Genomic DNA, 25841 nt, shown 5'->3' with positions numbered 1-25841 from the left:
TGTGTTTTTCTGTGACTTGGCTCTGACCTAACATAATTGTTTGTGGTGCTTTCGCCGAAAAGCCTATTTGAAATCGCACACTGTGGTGGGATTAACAAGAAGTGTATCTTTAAAATGGTGTGAAATGCTTGTATGCTTGAGGAATTGTAATTATGAGATTTCTGTTGTTTGAATTTGGCGCCCTGCACTTTCACTGGCTGTTGGCATATCGATCCCGTTAGCGGGATCTCAGCCATAAGAAGTCAGGAGAATCTCCTCTTTGTAGTGATGTACGGTTGGGCGTCAAGCTCGGTTGTCATCAAACACCAGCCTTTCAAATGACAGAAATGACACATTACTGTTGGAACTCTGAGGATTCCCCATTGTTTCCCTATGTGGAAATTCTACGTGGATATGTCTATCTATTTCTCCAAATATCTCACAATATGTATATTTCAATTATTTTTTAAGTCGGACAGCATTTTAATCTAGAGAATCTCCTATTTGTAATTATGTAAGTATGGGCAACGAGCTCTGCTGTTATCGATCACTAGACCAGAAATGTACTATTTACACAGATGCAAGCACAGTTAACACCATCGAGGTGCAGCTGTTTACTTTCTACATGAGTTGTTCTTTTTCCGTTTTGTCCTAAGAACAAACTGTAATGGTAAAATAAAAAGGGATACATTTTTTGTGCCATTTAGGGGAACGTTCTAAGCATCACTCCAGTCAAAAGAGGCTCTGCAAAGGTTAGTTTCAGTTCATTTGCTATGGCCTCGCACTAGTGTTCCAGCTCAGCCAACGTTCTTTGGCCATTTTTCAACCTTGGGTGAAATTTGACTCGTTCTATTGTCCAGCCTAATACCGGTACATACTGCTGTAATGCTATGCGGTATCTGTCAGCCTCTGGCTCCATGTTGGCAGCAGTGGGTAGGAAGGAGTACAGGAGAGCGTACAGATGCTCCACAAACCCACCTGCGTGCTAAAGGAAACAAAGGAGGAGAAAAGAGGAGAGAATAGAAGAGAAGAGGAATTTAAGTGAAACTGCTAATAGAGAGATATCAAAACATGTACCAGTGAGATGCTATTTACCACCATCAGGGACTTCTGAGCTGTCATCATCCCAAACAGCACCAGCTCAAAGAGGACATCTATCATGTTCACATGATGGATCTAGGACAAGAAAACACGTTTGGAGAAAATAGGAATGATTTCATATAGATCAGCTACTGTGATGTATAAAAGACATGCATGTGGAAGAACTCAGTGAGACTTGAAAGAGTTAATGAACTCACCTTTGCCTCAGCCAGCTCCCTCTCAATGTCATTCCGCTTGGAGGGGTCACTCAGGTAGTCCACAAAGTCGTTATAAGTACGGATGAACTTGGCCTCGTCCTATGACAAAGAAAAGAGCATCTTAGTGAACAGAACACATTTCCCCTCAGGGACGCTCTCTTCCCCTTGAAAGAGAATCAGTTAGTGAGTTACCATGTGGTTGGCCTGAACCAGGAGGACCTTTCCCGCCACAATCAGATGGTTCCTGCTCAGGGTGGAACCAAGCAGGGTCTAGGGGAGAGGGAAGAGTTAGGGTGAGACATCTTCCTCTAGGAGAGAACAAGAAGTCACAGAGAGAAAAAGAAAAGTGGGTCCACTCACAGTGAAGGCCTGGCGCAGGGAGACAAGCCTCAGGGCGATGTCCTCCACTCTCTTGGTGGTAAGGTAGAGGCTGTGAAAGGGAGGGAATGGAGCATGTCAACCATTAGAGTCAATGGGGGATAACAGCATTATGACCACTATCCTTCAGCATCTGACAAGCCCAGACTACACAGACATTTAAAGGAACTCACTTTACCAGAGGAACCTCCCTCTCCTCAGGCAGCATGTCCTCCTCCCAACCCTACGACAACAAAACAAGCATTCAAAATCAGTGACCAATGAGCATACATTTAGTTTTACTTGTATTTAAGAGCAATTGAAGGCCACGGAAGGAGAGTTGTATGCCATTGAAGCTCGTCTGGAGGGTAGTTAACACAGTGTCCAAAGAAGGGCCAGAAGTATACAGAATGGTGTCATCTGCGTAGAGGTGGATCAGAGACTCACCAGCAGCAAGAGCGACATCATTGATGTATACAGAGAAGAGTCGGCCCAAGAATTGAACCCTATGGCACCCCCATAGAGACTGCCAGAGGCCCGGGCTACAGGAAGCCGATTTTACACACTGAACTCTATCGGAGAAGTAGTTAATGAACCAGGCGAGGCAATCATTTGAGAAACCAAGGCTGTTGAGTCTGTTGGTAAGGATGTGGTGATTGACAGAGTCAAAAACCTTGGCCAGGTCAATGAATACGGCTGCACAGTATTGTTTTTTATCGATGGCGGTTAAGATATCGTTTAGGACCTTGAGCGTGGCTGAGGTGCACCCATGACCATAATAGAGCATGACGCTTGCAACGCCAGGGTAGTGGGTTCGATTCCCGTCACCACCCATACATAAACGACAGCAGGTTTTATTGTAAGTCGCTTTGGATAAAAGTGTCTGATGAATGACATATATTATTTTTATATATTCACTTACTTGCTATACAATGTAGAGAGAAAAAGGGTCAATTCAAGAGGGAGCTACGAAATTCATGTCCAAACATCGTTTTCTTTGCCTGATGTCATTAGAAATTACATATAATTAATCATTAGCTTGTTCTCAACAATATTATAACATTAATATACTTGTACTTGACAGTGTTGATGAAATAATAATGATCATTTGCTGTGACCATTACTAGTTTAGACTGCACCGCACTTGGTTGTATGTGTTCCATATTTGGTGTTGTGAGGTTAAATCTCAGAGTAAATCGTCGGTAACTTTTCAACCACATTTGATAGAGACATTGGGTTTAGATTATTATTTTCTGACAATGTTCTATTGATAACCTTGAATTAATTACTAATTTTATGTTTTTGGCTGTTTTGCTACCAGATGCTTTCCTATATCGTTGGTATAATATAACATACAAATACCAAATATTGTGTTTTATAAAGTCACTAGCTAGATTGGAAGAATGAGACAAACAAGGTGATTGTTTTTATTGTGTTGTTTAACTCCTGAAAGTATAGTCTTTGCCACAGTGGGCTATAAAGTCTTTTGGAGGACATATTGACCAAATTCAGACAAGGGGGGGCCACAGCCCACGGGAAAAAAGCACTGAAGGCTCTACACTACCGGTCAAAAGTTTTAGAACACCTACTCATTCAAGGGTTTTTCTTTATTTTTACTATTTTCTACATTGAAGAAAAATTGTGAAGACATCAAAACAATGAAATAACACATATGGAATCATGTAGTAACCAAAAAAGTGTTAAACAAAACCAAATATATTTTAGATTCTTCAAAGTAGCCACCCTTTGCCTTGATGACAGCTTTGCACACTCTTGGCATTCTCTCAACCAGCTTCATGAGAAAGTCACCTGGAATGCATTTCAATTAACAGGTCAGGTGTGCCTTCTTAAAAGTGGAATTTCTTTCCTTTTTAATGCGTTTGACACAATCAATTGTGTTGTGACAAGGTGGGGGGGTATACAGAAGATAGCCCTATTTGGTAAAATACCAAGTCCATATTATGGCAAGAACAGCTCAAATAAGCAAAGAGAAATCATTACTTTATGACATGAAGGTCAGTCAATACGGAATATTTCAAGTGTAGTTGTAAAAAACTAAAAACAAATTGCAACTGCAGTCTAAAACTATAAACTTTGTGAGAAAACCCCAAAATTGTTCCTCAGCTAGAAATGTTACACCCTCTCATGTCCCAATCTTTACCATATCACTGATTTCATGGAGCTCTCCTGCTCATCATTTACTTCACAAAATCCCGCAAACGTGAAAGCGCCAGAAAAAAACATTGCGAGATTGTACATATGTGTGAGTCAGAGATTTGAAAACAGACGCTTTCATCCAAAACGATGTACAGTAATCCGTACATACATTTTACGTTTGGTTGGCCCAGGGAAATTAGAGTTTTTCGAGCTTTTTTTCTTTCTTTCTTTGTAGTACTGTATGTATTCAATCATTTCGAATTGATCACTTCCCACTGGGTACATACATCAATTCAATGTTTATTCCACGTTGGTTCAACGTAATTTAATTGGAATTACATTGATATTGTGTCACAGTGAATTTTATAATCTGCAGTTAATTTAATTATGTTTTCATGTGCCATGATTCTGACATTTTACATATGATCCTCATAGGATTAGGCTACATAATTACAGTGGTGCAGTAAATGTAATCTCAATTCAATACGATGTGCATATACTGTACATATAGCCAATATAGCTATTAAACCCATGTTCAGTGACTGTAATCTGTGACGCAAGTGGCCTAATATGTTTGTGACGTTCCATGGAAACCACGGTATTGTTTAAAACTCGATTCTGATTGGCTTGCAGGTCATTCTACAGTGTAAATTATAAATGAAAACGTGCTTTTATAGCAGTGTTACAGATTCACAATACCGAGCGTGTCTCAACCCGTACCGCGCTTTTATCTACCTAAAGGTATCTTCACGCACAACTGGATAGGCCTTTTGGATACGCTTGTCCAAGGTAAGGATATGCGTCAAGCTATAGCCTACTTTTAATGTTTTAGTTCCGAACTTAAGTTACTCCAGTCAAGTGATTCATCGTAAAAGTTTGTTGTTTTGACTGAGCAGTCCAATGGCCAATAACATACATAGATTATGCATTAGGCAATGCACAAATCAGTGTTTAGGTCAGAATATAAAGTTGCTACTTCCGTCAACTCAAGTTACTCAATTCAAGTGATTAATCGTAAAATTTAGTTGTTTTGACTGTCAAAACAAATAACTTTGATGGAATATTCAAAATTATAATGGAAATTATGAATCACAAATTCACAACATTACTTGCATTTCAATGATTCATCCAGGCCCAAGACATAAAGTTGCCTGAAAGCTGTGTAACAATCATTCCATTGCTGACCCATAGGATGGTAATCACGTACATGATTGGCTTAATCTAGAATCATGGATACCTTTCATGTGAGTACACACACCATATTTCTTTTTACATATCTCAGAAGGAAGATACCTCAATATCTGGAAGCACTGTCTCATGTACAATTGTTAATGCTATCTCTGAAATGTCTAACAAAATGTTGACTTGATCATTTCATCAAGACCCTCTCATCACAAGTTGGAACTAGTGGTCAACATTGGGACAATGCAGCCATAAATAACATGGACCAATATTTTAATGGAGGTGAGCACTACACTTCTGATGGGTTTAAAGATTGTATTACATTATCTAAAAGTGAGAAAGTAAACCCCAGCTGTTATTCTTTTCACAGGGAAGGACAATCCCCATTATGCCATGAATGTTTCATTGCTGAACAACCATAGATATGTTTCCTCTAATTTGGCTCCCGTTCCTCCAACAGTGAGCAAGACCTGCCAGCAGAGCTCACTGGAGCAGGGAGACATCCCGTCAACCTTTTGGCACCTGACAAAGTACACTTTTTTTCTTCTAAATAACACTATAGTAACATCTTCTTCACAAAGTTACATTCCTAATAAGATTGGTGTTAAGTGAGAAAGAATCCTAAAGATGGTCCAATGGGCATGGTCTGAAGCCTCTCGTCATCTCAGTATGTTGAACCACGTGATTTCTTGCAGGCTTGAGATTCAGATCCTGCTGAACGATGTTAAGCATTCGATTAACCACATGCAGGGGACGCTGAACACCATGCAGGGGCAGTGTATTGAGTTGCAGACTGCCTTGTCTAAGGTAGTGTCAGATGAGTCTCAGATACAGAAGAATAAGTCTATGATGGTATGGTGATAATGATTGAGATGGTGATTATAATAATGATGACTAGCGGTACCCCACCCTACGGGCAGTAAATCATTGGATCTGATTAATTCAATTCAATGCAATTCAATCTTTGAGGACTGCAACCATAGAAATACAATTTATTTACACTAATAATAAGCTATTGTCAACTTCCCGTCTATGCTTATCTTGCTCATTGCTCACTGTCAATTGCTCACTGTTACCCTATGTGTGCAACTATTATTGATTTCTCACAGAAAAATAATTTGGTTTCAAATGTACCTGGGGCCATGTAAATAATTGTTAGGCTACTCATTTTGAATCCACCGGTGGCAACTTGTGTGACCATAAAAGTCTGTGTGCGATTGGGCACAGTAAAATTATTTGGTTACTGACCGGCCCTACATTATAGAAGGCCCTTCAAGTCGGAACTAGGAAATTCTGACATTTCTGACTCGCAAACTCGTTATGGAATGATGATTTCAAGTTTCCCACTTGTGAAGTATCAGAATCAACCAGTAGGAAGCTTTACACTGACAACTTACATTCATTTTAACTCTGAGGTTCCAAGTTTCCGATGGCATGTTAATGCATCAATAATTGCAATGGTAATTTTGAATGTCCAGTCAGTGAGCATTATGGGTAATTATCCTACATACTTACATCAAATACTTTATGATAGCATCATCTCCTGTAGTAACAGTGCCATTCCAAACACAATAAATGTGAAATATAACAAAGATACAAAATATTGCTAAATTGAAGAAAATCAGCTCAAAAATGTAGGAGGAAATGCCCCTGCAGCAGGGAGACTTACGGTATTATAATATATTGTAGATAACATTAATATAATTTGTGTATTTACAGTATCGTACACATACAAATGAAAGTATATGCTAGGGATTGATCTACACTGAGTGAACAAAACATTAAGAACACCTTCCTATTGAGTTGCCCTCCCCCTTGGTGGTGGACCATTGTTGATACTCAGGGAAAACTGTTGAGCGGGAAAAACCCAACAGCATGGCAGTTCTTGACACAAACCGGTGCGCCTGGCACCTACTACCATACTCTGTTCAAAGGGACTTAAATCTTTGGTCTTGCCCATTCACCCTCTGAATGATACACAATCCATGTCTCAATTGTCTAAAAATCAATCTTTAACCTGCCTCCCCCCCTTCATCTACACTGAGAAGAAGATTTAACAATTAACATCAATAAGGGATTATAGCTTTCACCTGATTAGTCTATGTCACGGAAAGAGAAGGTGTTCTTAATGTTTAATACACTCAGTGTATGTGTCAATGATGTTATAGATTCCAAGTGGTTGATTTTTTAGGGAATGACTATATTCTCTATATTATACCTGCAGATCATCACAGCAGCCGAAGTTGCTGTGCAGAGGGAGGAGATCCCACGAGCATCAGGCCTCATCCCGTCACAGAGGGACGGTATCCTCCAAACAGCCAGTGTCCCTGCACAGACGGAGGGTATCCTCCAAACAGCCAGTGTCCCTGCACAGAGGGAGGGGATCCTCCAAACAGCCAGTGTCCCTGTACAGAGGGAGGGGATTCTCTCAGCAGCTAGCATCACTGCACAGAGGGAGGAGATCCTCCGAGCATCAGGTCTCATCCCGTCACAGAGGGAGGGTATCCTCCAAACAACCAGTGTCCCTGCACAGAGGGAGGGGATTGTCCCAATGGTCAGCGTCCCTGCGCACAGGGAGGGGATTGTCCCAAAGGCTAGTGTCTCTGCTGAGAGGAATGGGATCCTCCAAACAGCCAGTGTACCTGCACAGAGGGAGGGGGTTCTCCCAGCAGCTAGCATCACTGTGCAGAGGGAGGAGATCCTCCGAGCATCAGGCCTCATCCCTGCACAGAGGGAGAGGATCCTCCAAAAATCAAGTGTCCCTGCACAGAGGGAGGGGATCCTCCAAACAGCCAGTGTCCCTGTACAGAGGGAGGGGATTCTCTCAGCAGCTAGCATCACTGCGCAGAGGGAGGAGATCCTCCGAGCATCAGGCCTCATCCCTGCACAGAGGGAGTTGATCCTCCTGAAGGCCAGCGTCCCTGCACACAGGGAGTGGATTGTCCCAAAGGCTAGTGTCCCTGCAGAGAGGGAGGAGATCTTCCTCGCAACCAGTTTCCCTGTGAAGAATGGACACAATCATCCACAACCACCTCCCATCATCCCCATGGTGGCACCACTGTGGAAATGGGATGGTGGAGCGTGTACTCCACCTGTGGATTTCTATTCCAAGAGAAGAGGTCACTTAAACTTACCTAATTAGTAAAGAATTTACCATTGTGATAGCGTGAGAATTAGCGGTGATAGGTTAAATGTATGGCTCATGTGAGTATATATCTGTAATACTTTCATGCATTTTCTACATAAAACAGGTTTAGCTCCATTTTACTTTGACATTTTAGTCATTTAGCAGACTCTCTTATCCAGAGCGACTTACAGTAGTGAGTGTATACATTTTCATACTCCAGTGAATCTCTCCAGGATTTCGCATGGATTTTTTTTATATTTGCGGATAAATATGCTAGATTTTGCAGCAACAATTATGACATTTTGCATAGCAATATGCAATTGTTTTGTCCAATTTGTTGCAAAAATGCGCTGACAAGGGAAAAAACTGTGTTGATGTGTGGCTTGATTGAACCATATTATGCAGTAAATGTGCGGTGATTGGTTGAAATTGCGAGCCCTCTTTTTGTACTGTGGTAATGGGTCAGTTCTATGCGATAATATTGTGATGATGTGACTATTTTATGCAGAAATAGTTTGGCGATTGGTCAAATTTGTAAGCCCTCTCATAATATGCAGGGAATTGTTGATTTTGCAACCAAAACAATGCGATCGCAGAGTCCTGGAGTAACCTCCCTGCGTGTAGGTTAAGATTGGGTTGTAACAGAGTATCAGAGCCAGACGTTTCTACCTGTCAGCTAGTAATTGTTCTGTATGGTGACATGAGCAGAGTGGCCTGACTTCTCCCACTTATTACAGATGTCCAACTTAGATATGTTGAGCATCCTGCTATGATGTCCATCACCAAGCCGGAACACTCCGAGGCCAACCCTCAGTGCCAGACTGGCAGCCGGCCGGTGGCTGAGCCCGAGACCCCTGCTGTTCACAATAACAGTGGAGGCTGGCTCAGCTGGGTTTTGGGAGTGGAAGAGTTAATAAGAAGGAGGTTCATCTACCTGAGGACAAAGACAGATCTGTAAGGAACTGGTTCTTAACATTATATTCTATGTAGAGACAATTGAGTGGATTTTGTTTTATTTTTTTTGTGGCTTGCTTCACATTGCTAACATCTTCTTCCTCAGATTGTCTGGGATCCAACTCTGCACAGATGGGTTAACAAAACTGAGCCCAAGGCTGAGGTACATACTTAAATTCAATGAAATTAAAAACAGTGAACAACCATTGTATTTCAACTGTGATAATATTACTAACAATTTGGAAAATGTGTTGATGTGTTTTACAGAACCAGTGTGTACCACCACCTCCACCGATGGGGACATATGGATATCAGGGGAACACTGGCAGTGTCCCCAAAGGAGTGAATCCTTACTCTATGAAAGCAGGTGAATATTGCTTTAGAATACATGTGGTTTAACCAAGACTGTGTTTGCCAATCATAGATGTCCCTGGTGGTCTCCTGCTAACAGCTTTCCCACTACCAGCAGGTCTATGGGGCAGCAGATACCCTACAATGAATTACAATGATGGGACCAACTCAAAGCCTCCAAGCCATGGGCCTGGACTGCTTCCTAGACAGCTCTCTGGCTTGCTCCCTCCTTCACACTTTGACCTCATGGCACCAGTGGTTGTGGCACCTGACACTCTACCCTACTGAGGTATGACTCTGAAAAATCCTTCCAAATTTTATCCATTCATCATTAACTGAGATTTTACTTTAACATAGCAAATGGCTGAAGTAGCAAGAATGTTAACTATTTTTTATTTTTGACCAACAGGCCATTTGCCCAGAGTGGATTTGCCATACATAGATTTTTTCAGCATTAAAAATATATTAAAAGATGATCTTTTAATTAAATCTCTCCTTTGTGTCCTCATGTTCACATTAATTTGATGTGTTCTATCATCGTTTACAATGCTTATTGCTTCTGCATTGCTTTACTTTACTGACAAGTATATGTTATACACATATATTTTATTTTAGACATTACAAAAAAATATGTTTGTGCATTTTGGATTTCCTGCATTTACTTACTGTACAGACAAGTATATTTTATACACATATTTAAGATTTAAAAAAAATTACATGTTTTTTTTATGTATTCCATAGACAGAACAAAATATATTTAGGTGCATTTTGAATTCCTAAATGTCAATATTTTTATTTTCTATGTCATGTGTTTATTCCCATTTATGTACATCCTGTTTACACCTCACACACATGGTCAATGGCTTAAATAAGAAGACAACAGTAACATGTCAGATGTAGTTTAAATGTATTCATTGTTGAGTTTGCACCCCAATATGACACTTTAAATATTTCACAGAAGACTGAAATGTAACAAAACACCTATTGTGTTTATTGAGATGTACACTGAGATGCTCAGTTGGTCAATATTCCCCTCCAGTGATTCCCCAACATCTTGTCAACATGGGCCTCAATGATCTCAAATATATTGTCCATGTAAAAAAACATGTCTGATTATAATGAATAATGTCCGACAATACCTTTTAATTCTATGCGCTATACATTTTGCTAGCATTTTTGCATCACAACACTGAAGTGTAAGGGGCCTCCAGTTTTTTTATAGACTGGATCTTTATATTTACCACTTTGAATCCTGTTTCAGTAATAATGAAGGAGTGGTTAAAACATGCTAATAACGGTCCTCTGAGTATATCAAAAAAGGTTTATCAGAGTTATTGACCTCACAAGAAGTCAGATTCGAGTAACTTACATTGTGATGCTGAAACTTGAAGCAGCAGCCACGGCACAATCAATCGGAAATGGACAGCTCATGGTGCTGAAAGTATGCAAATTTGAGTAAACATTATTCATTTTAAACGTCTTCATTTTAATTAGGGATATGTGTTGCAGCCTATTTCTTCCTATTTAAGAAATAAGAGGTAGGTCTACCTGTTTGACAGATGAAAAGAGGCTATAGGCTGCTATATCCATAGATATGTTAGTCAATTCCTCCACCCGCCATGCACTCTTTAAATAGCCCACCTCTGTATCTGTTAAGACTTACAGCTATTATGAATGAGAGGGTATACCATAGGCCTACCTTTTCTTAAAGAAAAGGGCAAAAAGTACACTGTTAGTTTAAGATTTTGAAGAAAATGAAACGGATGTGATTATATACAGTTATCTATAACAGCGCTTTGGTCCGCGATACTTAATGCTAGAAACAAGCTGTAAAATAGGAATACCCGGGAAAGTATTGATGATGCATATTGGGATTGTTGTTTAATTTGGAAATAATCTAATTCTGTCACTATCAATTGATTAAGCTATTCACGTTCTGAACAATAAAATAAATTTAAACCCAGACAGCTTTTTGGAAAACACTTTTGACCTCTCGTTGGGTTAAGCCAAGGAAGAAGATTAGCCAGCAGTTGAAGCTTACATTTTTCTGCGTCAGTAGGCCTACTCGGTCTGGGGTGGAAAAGTAGGCCTAATTTGAAAGTACCATGCTCAGATCCCTATTGACGTCTCAGAGTTAATTATTTGCAAACGGGTTCAGTTTCGTTGCAAATAATACACTTGACATTGTAGAAATATAATAATATGAACACATAGGACTATCTGTCTATACTGTAATTTCAGTCATTTGTGATTTATAAAAAAAGTTTCTACTAATACTGTATGGTAACTCTATTGAAGTCCACTCTTGTACAGCACACTAAAGGTGAATCTCTTTCTCTACAATTTAGGAGATTTTAAGATATTTTGTTGTTTGTGATGGTACTCTAGGTGCGAGGGCCATCCTGTGCCACCAGTCAATTGATGGTGGATGACCTTCTGACCCCGTGCTCGCCAGGTGACCCGGCTGCCATAGAATTGACCTGGATGGATGTGCCTAGCGACAAGCTGCTGTAGCCCATCTGCATGGTAAGAAACACACATTCACAGCACAGACATACTCACATTCACTGTTCACAAACATACTGGAACATGCTGTTTCAACATACACATCCAGGCATTGCAAACTGACTCTCACATTTGTGTAATTGCTGAACCATGCTCATGATTTTGTTTGTCTTCTGTGTGTGTCCCTCTGCCCTCCAGTCCGACATGCTGCCCTCACTATATACCACGCAACCCACAGTCAACATGGAGGTCTTGTTCAAGGTCAGGAAGTTCACAGAGGACTTAGAACAGGAGGGTTGAGAGCTCCTGGTTGGCAGGGGCTTTACTACTTCTTACTCAGTCTCTCCTATCAAGACCCAACTCCAGTCAAAGAGTAGCTACAGTATTACAACACTACGAACCTGCATTGGCAAGAATGATGGAGCATTTTAATTTACACACAATTGTGCAATGGTAAAAAAAAAAATTGCATATCCCAACTCCCCCTGAGACACCCACAAGTGCCTTGCTCAAGGGCACAGCGACATCATTATTTATTTTCCCACTTTGTCGGCTACGGAATTTGAGCCAGCAACCTTTCGGTAACTGGCCCAATGATCTAACCTTGAGGCTACGTGCCGCCCCTTAGAATGTAGGGTGACTCCCCTAGTGGGTCCTGAACCCAGGTCAGCAGCACTACATTGCTGTGTGTCTGTATAGTTCAGGGTATATTGGTTTAGTAATACTCATTCCAGTTCTGGTCCCAGAGGGGATCTCAATACTGTTACACGTAGCCATGATCACCAAGCTACCCTTACTTAATAAAACCTGAATTCAAAAAGAACAAGATGTGCTTGTCATTATTTTAACTTGTATTATAGTATACCCACATTTCTGTCCACAACTTTTGAATCAGGTACCATTTAAATGTAAGGTGCTTAATACAGTTCCATGGGAAATAAATAAATATAGTTTAAGTGAATTGGGAAGAGTAAGAATGAAAACTAAAGAAAGACTGTAAACGGTTGTTACCTGTGCTGACATGATAAAAAGTGGAGTAAACCGTACTTTTCGCGTTGTAGTTTATATGATACGCTCATTGGAAGGGTAACAAATTTGGAGGCACCGCTGAGATGTATTTTCATGTGAGCACCGGCCCATATTCCTGGAACGGACAACGAGTGAGAGACATTGGGAGAGTAGCTAGCTAGCTAACGTTAGCAGGCTAACCACCTAACGGAGTGTAGCTATCTTGCCATTGCCTGCATTGTCGTTGTTGCCACGTGAGTAGGACAATATGAGTCGAGAGAGGGAAACGTTGGATGAAATCGAACAGAGTTTATGGACTTTAACTGAGGACAATTTACGGCACCTGTGTGTAGTTGTGGAATAGGAGGTGTAGATGACTGAAGTAAAAGGAAAGAGACATCGCGCTTTGCGGCGCAAATTGATGGAAGATTACTGTGAGAAGGAAGATTTAATGGAATCAGAGGATGAGGGAATGTCTTGCCTGCTTCAACTGAAAGACGAAATCAAAGGAATATCGGACTCTGAGGATACTGTGAAAGTCTGCCTTACAAATCCCAACCAGTCGGCGCCACGAGGCAAGTGGACAGCAATATGGAACGCCGTTTGAGTCTTTGCGTGTCAAAAAGATACACGTCAAATAACACTATTTGACACGTCAAATAAGCTTCTTTAGCAATCAGGACCTGAATATGACTCCAGGTCACACAATAATTTAACACGTTCATTAATTTTGTACGTAGTTATTGCACATTGATTACATTCTCACTCGTATTTCATATGCCACAAAGATTCACCGATACATATGCTATGAGTCAAAGATTTTGTCACTGATGATCACATTTGCTTAAAGGTCGTTTGGACTCCGCCCAGGTCTCAGGTACTGATGAAAGACTTTCACTCAACTTCTGTTCTTCCGAGGTAAAATTAGCTAGCTAGTTAACAATAGCAGCCCAATTTCTTGAAAATTGTAAATCTACCATCTCTGATTGCACACCAGACTGCTGCTCACGGACAGAAGAGATGGACTTCAACCATCAATAGCCAGGTAACGGTAACTTAATGTTAGCTAACGTTAGCTATCTAACGTAGGTGTTGAGAGTGAGTGGTGTAACGGCTGCAAAAAAAGTAACTACATAATATAACACTAACGTTACCTAACTACCAACCGCGTTAGCTAGCTAACGTTAAATACGTTAAATCTGCCTGCCATTGATATTTAACTGTACTCAAGATAGATTATGAACAATTAACTTTATCTAACTAACGTTAATTATGGAATTGTCACGCCCTGGCCTTAGTTATCTTTGTTTTCTTTATTATTTTAGTTAGGTCAGGGTGTGACATGGGGGATGTTTGTGTGTTTTTGTCTAGTCTAGGGTGTTTGTATTGTCTAGGGGGTTTTGTAGAGTTCATGGGGTTGTGTTCAGTGTAGGTGTTTATGTAAGTCTATGGTTGCCTGGATTGGTTCTCAATTAGAGACAGCTGTCTGTTGTTGTCTCTGATTGAGAGCCATATTTAGGCAGCCATAGGCATTAGGTAGGTTGTGGGTAATTGTCTATGTTTTGACGTTAGTTGCTTGTGTCTGCACTTTCGTTTGATAGCTTCACGGTCGTTTGTTGTTTTGTCTAGTTTGTATTAGTGTTTGTTTCTTCTTCTATTAAAAAGATGTATTTATATCACGCTGCGCCTTGGTCCTCTCTTTCATCTAAAGACGAGCGTGACAGGAATCTATAAAACGTTAACTAGTTACTGCTGTACAGTAACGTCAGCTAGCTAGCGATGTTGAATGAAGATACTTTTTTTAGCTAGTTTGTAGCTAAAGTACGTTAGTTAAAACTGCATCGCCTGTCAATGCACGGTTGTCTTCATAGGTCGGAGGCTCAGAGTTGGCACAGTTTAGACAAGAGAACACTTTAGGGGAACTACATACAGATAAAATGTCACTGGACCCGTCGGGTCTGCGGTCTATTTTTCAGGCTAGAGACCATATTGCGGAGCCTTCGGTGGGCAAGTGGTCATTTGATTGATGAAGAGATGGCCAGCAATCTAATTGCTGTTGCAGAGGAGTTCCTACAAGAAGCAAATGACATCCAACAACGGGAACCTTACGAAAATGCCAAGTTATATTTATATCATTTTTTTTGTACGGCATGTGTGGCAAAGGCTGAGATTGTATCATTTTACTTGTCAAATCAAGTTTATTTTATATAGCCCTTCGTACATCAGCTAATATCTCGAAGTGCTGTACAGAAACTCAGCCTAAAACCCCAAACAGCAAGCAATGCAGGTGTAGAAGCACCTGTCCTGTGTTAAGTCTCCTGTGTCAAGTCAATCAATGAAAAAACATTTGGTTGGCCTATAATGTTGTTCCTATATTCTATATGGTGATCTTATAGTCTTTTAACCTAAAGTTTTTAGGAGTGTATTTTGTAATTATCTATTGTATTTTTTATTTCAGTGTCCTGTCAAGCGCCTTTGGAGGGGAGGCGGTATCACATCACCAAGGAGCAGCTTGAGTTCCTCATAGATTGTCATATGACCATCAGACAAATGGCAGATGTTCTCAATGTGTCGCACTCTGTGGTCAAGTTGCGCATGAGGTAAATTACTGTAATCTAATAAAGCAATTGTAACACAAGAGGGAGATCTCTACATCCCCTCTAGATTTGATCACATTCCTGATTGATGTATCTTTTTGTGTTATTTTTGTATTTAGTCATTTTCAGCTTTTCAGGTCCTACTCACTGTTGTCAGATGCTCAGCTGGATGAGAGGATCAAAGAGCTGATATCAATAAAAACAGAAAGACAAAAAATGGTTTTGTAAAACAAATGCATCTTGTTTTTTAGGTGTAGCATTGTTATCCATGGTGCTGTGGATGGTAACAGCAGACTTGTTGTGTTTCTGAAGGCCTCTGACAACAACAGGACCGCCACAGTCATGGAGTCATTCAAAGCAGCCATCACCAGCTACGGAGTACCATCCCAGGTGAGATGTGACCGGGTGGTGAAAACAACCGCATCTGTGCCTTCATGGAGCAGTTCAGGTGTGCTGAGAGGGGAAGTGCCCTCAGAGGAAGGAGCACTCACAACCAGAGGATAGAGCGGCTGTGGGGGGACGTCTGGCATGGAGTCTCCGACGTTTACCATGACCTGTTCACCTTCTTGGAGACGGAGCAGATCATTGACATCAACAATGAGGTCACCCGTGGGCACGGCACTTTGTGTTCCTGCCACGGGTGAACAGAGATCTTGCTGTGTTTGCCAGTCAGTGGAACCACCATGGGCTGAGGACTGAACAACGGCAGTTGTTCGTCTCGGGTTCCCTGGCAATGCAGAGGGCCAATCTGACAGCAGTAAGGGATTTCTTCGCCCCAAATTCAACCACCATCAGCTCTCAAGCCACCACCTCAGCTCCTCCAACCAGCACCTCAGCTCCTCCAACCACCACCTCAGCTCCTCCAACCACCACCTCAGCTCCCCCAACCACTGGTGCCACAGCTCTTTATTGGTCGTAATGGGTGCCACAAATCCAGTTCACCATCATCACACACAGATGGAACTGTTGCGGACAATAATTCCATTGGAAGGCCCCAGAGGCAGCCTGGGAGTTGGCAGTTGGCAGTTATATCTTCAGCGCCACTCGTTCCTACTTCAACCTGACTTACTACATACACCCCTGATACTCCCCTACTGGGATGGGGGATTGGACGCTATATATTCAGCACCGCTCATTCCTTTTAATCAGTTCATTTTTATAATACTATTATACATTTTATAATACTAACATTCCCCCTCTTTCACACACTGTATGATTTGGTCTGTAGAAACGTACGATAGACATCTTCAACTCTAAACGGATGGGGACCAGAGTTTAGACACAGGTGGCCTTAACAAAAGTTAAGTACTTCCCCATTCCAGTACGATTCTGTTTGGTTATATTTGGAGAGAGTCAGGTACTGTTAAGATATACGGCCGATGGTTATTGTATTTTGCTCTATTGCGCTTTAGCACAGCATTCCATCTGCTGACACATTATTTGTCTTCCACTCAGTACAACACGACCCAGGAGAGGCCTACTGCAAGCACTGGTTTGGAACCTTCAGAGCGTGCCTGCTGTGGGAGGACAGCAGAACATTCCGAATGGACATTATTAAAACAGAACTTACATTTTTGTAATGCCCAATCGGGACTTTTATAACTTGTTAAAATAAATAATTGTGTGGAGAACGCCCTATAGTTAAAAAAATTAACTATGAAGATAGTGGTTTGAACTCGTTACATTTTATATAATATTACAGTTAGTAACATAACATTGTTGACACATTGTGACAGCTCAAATGATGTGGTTGAAGATGGACTAGTGCAGGGCTCCTAACCTTGTTCCTGGAGAGCTACTGTCTTGTTGGTTCACTTCGACCCTAATCTAGTGCACCTGATTTGAATAATTACCTGCTTAATAAGTTAATGAGGTTAGTTAAAACTGAGGTTGGATTGAAAACCTACAGGAGGGTAGCTCTCCAGGAACAGGTTTGGAGAGCCTTGGACTAATGAATCTAGTTCTTAGATCAATGCATTTGAAATTCGATAAGTCACTACGAAGGTGCAGTTCCCAGAAGTGGAGATGTCACTTAATGCAGTGGATGGGAAGCCTTATTTCATGTAGTTCTAATTAAATGATAATGGTTGAACTTCATTTGTTCTTAATGTAGGACATCAAATTATCAGATTTGTATGAGTTGGCTGCAATATGGCAGCAGTACTTCAGTCAATATCAGTAAAGGATATTGGTTATTAGTGAAGTGTCAGTAAAGTGTTTCTAAAAGAACGAAACCTTAAAAACACCAAAACCAACAATATGGAGTGTATAATTTAATATTAATGATCATTAAGTTAACAATAACATCTAATATGGAGTGTATAATTGTCACGAACGTCGTAAGAAGCGGACCAAAGCGCAGCGTGGTTTGAATACATTCTTCTATATTTAATGAAGAACGCTTAAACAAAAAAACAACAAAACGAATAAGACAAACGTGACCGCTATATAAACACTGTGCTAACATGCAACATAACATAGACAATAACCCACAACCCACAATACAAAACAGGCTACCTAAATATGGTTCCCAATCAGAGACAACGCAAAACACCTGTCTGATTGAGAACCATATCAGGCCAAACACATAGAAATAGACAAACCAGACATACAACATAGAATGCCCGGACTGAGGGGCAGCTCAGTACTGAGGGGTAGCTCAGGACTGAAAAGAAGCTCCGGACTGAAGGGCAGCTCAGGACTGAGGGGTAGCTCAGGACTGAAAAGCAGCTCATGACTGAAGGGAAGCTCATGACTGAAGCGCAGCTCATGACTGACGGGCGGCTCTGGCGGCTCCTGACTGGCGGGCGGCTCTGGCGGCTCCTGACTGGTGGGCGGCTCTGGTGTTTACTGACTGGCGGGCGGCTCTGGCGGCTCCTGACTGGCGGGCGGCTCCTGACTGGCGGGCGGCTCCTGACTGGCGAGCGGCTCCTGACTGGCGGGCGGCTCTGGCGGCTCCTGACTGACGGGCGGCTCTAGCGGCTCAGGACAGACGGGCGGCTCTGACGGCTCAGGACAGACGGGCGGCTCTGACGGCGCTGGACAGACGGGCGGCTCAGGCGGCGCTGGACAGACGGGCAGCTCAGGCGGCGCTGGACAGACGGGCAGCTCAGGCGGCGCTGGACAGACGGGCAGCTCAGGCTTGCCGAGGCGCACTGTAGGCCTGGTGCGTGGTGCCGGAACTGGTGGTACCGGGCTGGGGACACGCACCTCAAGGCTAATGCGGGGAGCAGGAACAGGGCATACTGGACCCTGGAGCCGCACAGTAGGCCTGGTGCGTGGTGCCGGAACTGGTGGTACCGGGCTGGGGACACGCACCTCAAGGCTAGTGCGGGGAGCAAGAACAGGGCATACTGGACCCTAGATGCGCACAGTAGGCCTGGTGCGTGGTGTTGGCACTGGTGGTACTGGATAGACCGGACCGTGAAGACGCACTGGAGGTCTCGAGCTAATGGCCTGCACAACCCGTCCTGGCTGGATGGTAACTCTAGCTCGGCACGTGCGGGGGCGCAGGCACAGGACGCACTGGGCTGTGCAGACATACAGGAGACACAGTGCGCAACGCCGGCGCAGGATATCCTGGCCCGAGGAGACCCACTGGCTGTCTGGAGAGCAGGGCTGGCACCATCTTCCCTGGCTGGATCCTCACCCTAGCTCGGCAGATGCGGGGAGCTGGGATGTAGCGCACCGGGCTAAGCACGCGTACTGGAGACACCGTGCGTTCTACCGCATAACACGGTGCCTGACCAGTACGACGCTCTCTCTCTCCATAGTAAGCACGGGGAGTTGGCGCAGGTCTCTTACCTGGCTTCGCCACACTCCCCGTGTTCCACCCCCCAAGACATTTTTGGGGCTGCCTCTCGGGCTTCCTACCGCGCCGCCGTGCTCGTTTCACCAACTCCATTCTCCTGTAACCCTCCTCACACTGCTCCAGAGAATCCCAGGCGGGCTCCTGCACTCTCCCTGGGTCGACCGCCCACCTGTCTATCTCTTCCCAAGTTGTATAGTCCAGATTCTGCTCCCATGTCCAGAAATCCTGACATCGCTGCCTCTCCTGCTCCTGCCCGTTACCACGCTGCTTGGTCCTGTTTTGGTGGGTTATTCTGTCACGAACGTCGTAAGAAGCGGACCAAAGCGCAGGGTGGTTTGAATACATTCTTCTATATTTAATGAAGAACACTTAAACAAAAAAACAACAAAACGAATAAGACAAACGTGACCGCTATATAAACACTGTGCTAACATGCAACATAACATAGACAATAACCCACAACCCACAATACAAAACAGGCTACCTAAATATGGTTCCCAATCAGAGACAACGCAAAACACCTGTCTCTGATTGAGAACCATATCAGGCCAAACACATAGAAATAGACAAACCAGACATACAACATAGAATGCCCACTCAGATCACACCCTGACTAACCAAAACATAAAACATACAAAACAAACTATGGTCAGGGCGTGACAATAATGTAATATTAATGATCATTAAGTGAACAATAACAGCCAATATGGAGTGTATAATTTAATATTCATTAAGTTAACAATAACATCTAATATGGACTGTATAATGTAATATTAATGATCATTAAGTTAACAATAACATCCAATATGGACTGTATAATGTAATATTAATGATCATTTAGTTAACAATAACATCCCATATGGAGTGTATAATTTAATATTCATTAAGTTAACAATAACATCCAATATGGACTGTATAATGTAATATTAATGATCATTTAGTTAACAATAACATCCCATATGGACTGTATAATGTAATATTAATGATCATTAAGTTAATGACCAGCTCTGACACCAGATTGCATAGCGGAGAAGGTATGGTGGGATTCGAAATGGTCGGTAATCTGTTTGTTGACTTGGCTTTCGAAGACCTTAGAAAGGCAGGGTAGGATAGATATAGGTCTGTAGCAGTTTGGGTCAAGAGTGTCCCCCCCTTTGAAGAGGGGGATGATCGCAGCTGCTTTCCAATCTTTGGGAATCTCAGACGACACGAAAGAGAGGTTGAACAGGCTAGTAATAGGGGTGGCAACAATTTCAGCAGATAATTTTAGAAAGAAAGGGTCCAGATTATCTAGCCCGGCTGATTTGTAGGGGTCCAGATTTTGCAGCTCTTTCAGAACATCAGCTGACTGGATTTGGGAGAAGGTGAAATGGGGAAGGCTTGGGCGAGTAGCTGTGGGGGGTGCAGTGCTGTTGACCGGGGTAGGGGTAGCCAGGTGGAAAGCATGGCCAGCCGTAGAAAAATGCTTATTGAAATTCTCAATTATAGTGGATTTATCGGTGGTGACAGTGTTTCCTATCTTCAGTGCAGTGGGCAGCTGGGAGGAGGTGTTCTTATTCTCCATGGACTTTACAGTGTCCCAGAACTTTTTTGAGTTTGTGTTGCAGGAAGCAAATTTCTGCTTGAAAAAGCTAGCCTTGGCTTTTCTAACTGCCTGTGTATATTGGTTTCTAGCTTCCCTGAAAAGTTGCATATCACGGGGGCTGTTCGATGCTAATGCAGAACGCCATAGGATGTTTTTGTGTTGGTTAAGGGCAGTCAGGTCTGGAGAGAACCAAGGGCTATATCTGTTCCTGGTTCTACATTTCTTGAATGGGGCATGCTTATTTAAGATGGTGAGGACGGAATTTAAAAAAATAAATAACCAGGCATCCTCTACTGACGGGATGAGATCAATATCCTTCCAGGATACACCGGCCAGGTCGATTAGAAAGGCCTGCTCGCTGAAGTGTTTCAGGGAGCGTTTGACAGTGATGAGTGGAGGTCGTTTGACCGCTGACCCATTACGGATGCAGGCAATGAGGCAGTGATCGCTGAGATCTTGGTTGAAAACAGCAGAGGTGTATTTAGAGGGCAAGTTGGTTAGGATGATATCTATGAGGGTGCCCGTGTTTACGGCTTTGGGGTTGTACCTGGTAGGTTCATTGATAATTTGTGTGAGTTTGAGGGCATCAAGCTTAGATTGTAGGATGGCCGAGGTGTTAAGTATGTTCCAGTTTAGGTCGCCTAGCAGCACGAGCTCTGAAGATAGATGGGGGGCAATCAGTTCACATATGGTGTCCAGAGCACAGCTGGGGGCAGAGAGTGGTCTATAGCAGGCGGCAACGGTGAGAGACTTGTTTTTAGAGAGGTGGATTTTTAAAAGTAGAAGTTCAAATTGTTTGGGTACAGACCTGGATAGTAGGACAGAACTCTGCAGGCTGTCTTTACAGTAGATTGCAACACCGCCCCCTTTGGCCGTTCTATCTTGTCTGAAAATGTTGTAGTTAGGGATGAAAATGTCAGAATGTTTGGTGGTCTTCCTAAGCCAGGATTCAGACACGGCTAGAACATCCGGGTTGGCAGAGTGTGCTAAAGCAGTGAATATAACAAACTTAGGGAGGAGGCTTCTAATGTTAACATGCATGAAACCAAGGCTATTACGGTTACAGAAGTCATCAAAAGAGAGCGCCTGGGGAATAGGAGTGGAGCTAGGCACTGCAGGGCCTGGATTCACCTCTACATCACCAGAGGAACAGAGGAGGAGTAGGATAAGGGTACGGCTAAAAGCTATGAGAATTGGTCGTCTAGAACGTCTGGAACAGAGAGTAAAAGGAGGTTTCTGGGGGCGATAAAATAGATTCAAGGTATAATGTAAAGACAAAGGTATGGTAGGATGTGAATAAAGTGGAGGTAAACCTAGGTATTGAGTGATGAGAGAGATATTGTCTCTAGAAACATCATTGAAACCAGGTGATGTCATCGCATGCGTGGGTGGTGGAACTGAAAGGTTGGATAAGGTATAGTGAGCAGGGCTGGAGGCTCTACAGTGAAATAAGCCAATAAACACTAACTAGAACAGCAATGGACAAGGCATATTGACATTAAGGAGAGGCATGCTTAGTCGAGTGATCATAAGGGTCCAGTGAGTAGAGGTTGGTTGGGGTCACGGCGATTCAGACAGCTAGCCGGGCCATCGATAGCAAGCTAGCATAGGATGGAGGTCTGTTTTTAGCCACCTCGTGCGTTTCCGTCGGTAGATTTGTGGGGTTCCGTGTGGTAGAGGGGATCAATCCAATTGGCAAAATAGATATAGTTATAGTGACCCAAGAAAAATTGTCCGATAGACTTATTCAGATAGCAACCGATAAGACAGCTAACGATTAGCGGGCCGTAGATGGGCGTTCAGGTAATGTCGTGACGGAGGGGCCAGTTGGATAACTCCCTCGGGCAGATAACGTCGGTAGTCCAGTCGTGATGGCCCGGTGGGGCTCCGCATTGGCAGTAAAATGGGTCCGGATAGGGGATTGTAGCCCAAGAGTGGCTGATGGAAATCTTCAGCTGGCTAGCTCCGGAATAATTTATGTTTGCTCCGGGATCGACGTAAGCCAATAGTCACACGGATAGCAGCTAGCTAGCAGCAAAATCCAGGTGTAAATGTCCAGAGCTGAAATCCGGGGATATTGAAATCCGGGGATATGGAGAGAAAAATAGATCCGGTATGTTCTGGTCTGAGTTGCGTTGTACAAAACTGGTGATAGATTTTCGAGCTAAAGGAATAGCTGATGACCACCAACCGTGGTTGCTGAATACTAACGTTAGCCAGTAAACTGGCTAGCTTCTGGTTAGCTTCTGGCTAGCTTCTATTGTGGATTTCAGATTTGAGGTAAATAATACTTTTTTTTTTTTTAATTGGTGAGGCGGGTTGCAGGAGAGTGTTTTGAAGTTGAGTTTTTGGAAAATAATATATATAAAAGATATGCGGAGAAAGGTGTAAATATATATATATATATACGGGACACGACAAGACGAGGACAAAGGACCTCTGACTGCTATGCCATCTTGGGACAAGATGTATACAGTAAAGATGCTTAGAAATGCACTTAAGCTAGGACAGGGAAAGGCAAAGACTCTACTCAATCTGCTTCAGCACTCAGAGTACACGGAGGAATGCTTGCTTACAGCAGGCAGACATGACGTTGTCATTCCAGGTGGACAAACAAAATGGATTCATCCCTGTATCCCAAGAGGGGCTCCCTTCAATGATGAAATGGTGTTATTTGAACCGGGCGTGAGAGTGATCTGGGGCCTGGACCTAGAAAGTCAGGTCGTGAAAACATCAAAACGGCCATCTCGAAAAGTTGACATTGCAGTAGTGAATACTACCAAACATGACATTACCTTACCAAGACAAACAGTGATAGGGACATTACAGAGATTAGTAGCGTGTCACCCGGTTCCTGTGCCCAGTGGAGAAAAGGTTACTGTAGCACAGGTTCAGGACAGATCCCCACCGGAGCCTGGCCCTGACAACGGTCAAATAGAGTGGTGGGACCCACCTGTAGAGGTTCAGCACTTGAGCCAAGAACAACAAGAATTAGTCAAACGGATGCTCAGAGAGGAATCAGCTGTTTTCGCAAAAGATGTCATGGACATAGGGTGTATTGAAAATCTCAGAATGGAGATAACATTGACTGATAACATACCAGTGTCAAAGAGATACAACGGTGTGCAACGCCCCTTTGTATGCTGAGGTGAAAAGCCACCTTCAGAGGCTCCTGAACAAAAACCGCACCCTGACTCAAGCAGAGAGAAACTATCACCTTCGCTCAGGGAAACTGGAATTCTTGGCCCTCAAATGGGCAGTGACTGAACGGTTCCGAGATGACCTATTTTATGCTCCCTCTGTGACAGTGTACAGTGATAATAACCCCTTGACAGATGTACTAACTACAGCAAGACTGAATGCCACCAGTCATCGCTGGGTGGCAGAGCTGTCTGACTTTAATCTCACACTGAAGTATCGTCCTGGAAAGGTAAACACTGACGCAGACTTTCTGTCTCGCTCTCCTTTGCATGCTGAACATTACATGGAAGAATGCACAGAGAAACACTCACTTGAAATGGTAAAAGCAACACTCAATAATGTTCAGACACAACAGAATGACTGTGTAATGTGGATATCCACGGTCACACTAAGGCCATCAGTGCAAGATGAGCTGTCATGGTGGGGTGGAACAGTTACAGACCGACTGTCTCCACACGATATCATGCAGGCTCAGTTAAAGGATGCGGCTGTATCGAGAATCTTGGAACTGAAAAGTCAAAGGACTAAGCCTAAACCAACAGAATGTCAACAAGAGTCATACAAAGTCAAACAGTTACTGCAAGAGTGGAACAGGCTCCATGTTTCACCAGATGGATTATTACAAAGGAAAACAGCAAAAAGGACACAAGTTGTGGTACCAAGTCAGTATAGAACACTGATTAACAAGTACTTACACACTGAAATGGCCCATCTAGGAACAGAAAGAGTGTTGAACTTAGCACGAGAACGCTTTTATTGGCCGCGCATGCAACATGACATTGAACACTTTATCACCAAAGTGTGTAAGTGTATCAAACAAAATAAACCCTGTGTAATAACTTGGGCCCCAATGCAACATGTACGAGCTACAGCTCCTTTCCAGATGATTTCAATTGACTATGTGCATTTGTAGAAAAGCAGAGGGGGCTACGAGTACATTTGAGTTATTTTAGATAACTTTACAAAATTTGCATAAACCTTCCCCACCAGAAATAAGTCAGGGAAAACTGCAGCAAAAAAGCTTTTCGATGATTTTTCCCCAAAGTTTGGCTTTGTGTCAAAAATCCATCATGATCAGGGAAGAGAGTTTGAAAATCAGTTATTCAGAGCCTTGCAGAACTGTACGGGAATAGCCAATTCCAGAACCTCTCCATATCATCCACAGGGGAATCCGGTGGAGAGATTTAACCGTACACTGTTGTCAATGTTGCGCACACTAGATGAAGAGAAAAAGGCCAACTGGGGTGATTATCTGAACAAGGTCATTCATGCATATAATTGTACCAGCAGTGATGCTACTGGGTTCTCACCGTATTTCCTGCTATTTGGAAGGGCTCCACTGCTACCTGTTGACCTTATCTTTGGGTTACAGATAAAGGAACAGGAGAAATCATACCAGGATTATGCTAAGAAGTGGAAGCAACAGATGGCTGAAGCCTATGACATCGCCAGTAGAAACATGGAGAAATCAACAGCAAAGGGAAAAGTCTACTACGATCGGAAGAAAATTAGTTTGGTTCTGGTCTCAGGGGATCGTATACTGGTGAGGAACATGTCAGAACGTGGGGGGACGGGAAAGATAAGATCACACTGGGAGGACCAAATACATGTGGTGGCAACTGTATGAAACACACACTCAAATACAAACTACAACACAGAAACTGGGGAACGTAACAGTAACCAGGAAAGGTGATGACAGCCCTGTCTATGAGGTCAAACCCGAGAGCGG

At 42.9% G+C, this 25841-nt stretch overlaps 1 long non-coding RNA gene across 1 annotated transcript; it reads right to left on the bottom strand.

Moving 5' to 3' along the window:
- Positions 1-1074: 1074 nt before the first annotated feature.
- On the bottom strand, positions 1075-1490 carry LOC120033376. The gene is made up of 3 exons (XR_005473953.1): positions 1470-1490; positions 1278-1376; positions 1075-1155 (listed from the first exon to the last, which is right to left on the bottom strand). It is a non-coding gene; the product is annotated as an uncharacterized LOC120033376 (long non-coding RNA).
- Positions 1491-25841: the final 24351 nt, after the last annotated feature.

Source organism: Salvelinus namaycush, chromosome 3 (assembly GCF_016432855.1).
Source record: "Salvelinus namaycush isolate Seneca chromosome 3, SaNama_1.0, whole genome shotgun sequence".
Classification (NCBI taxonomy): domain Eukaryota; kingdom Metazoa; phylum Chordata; class Actinopteri; order Salmoniformes; family Salmonidae; genus Salvelinus; species Salvelinus namaycush.
Note: the sequence above shows the minus strand (reverse complement) of the source record. Positions and strands in the feature narration are given on the sequence as shown.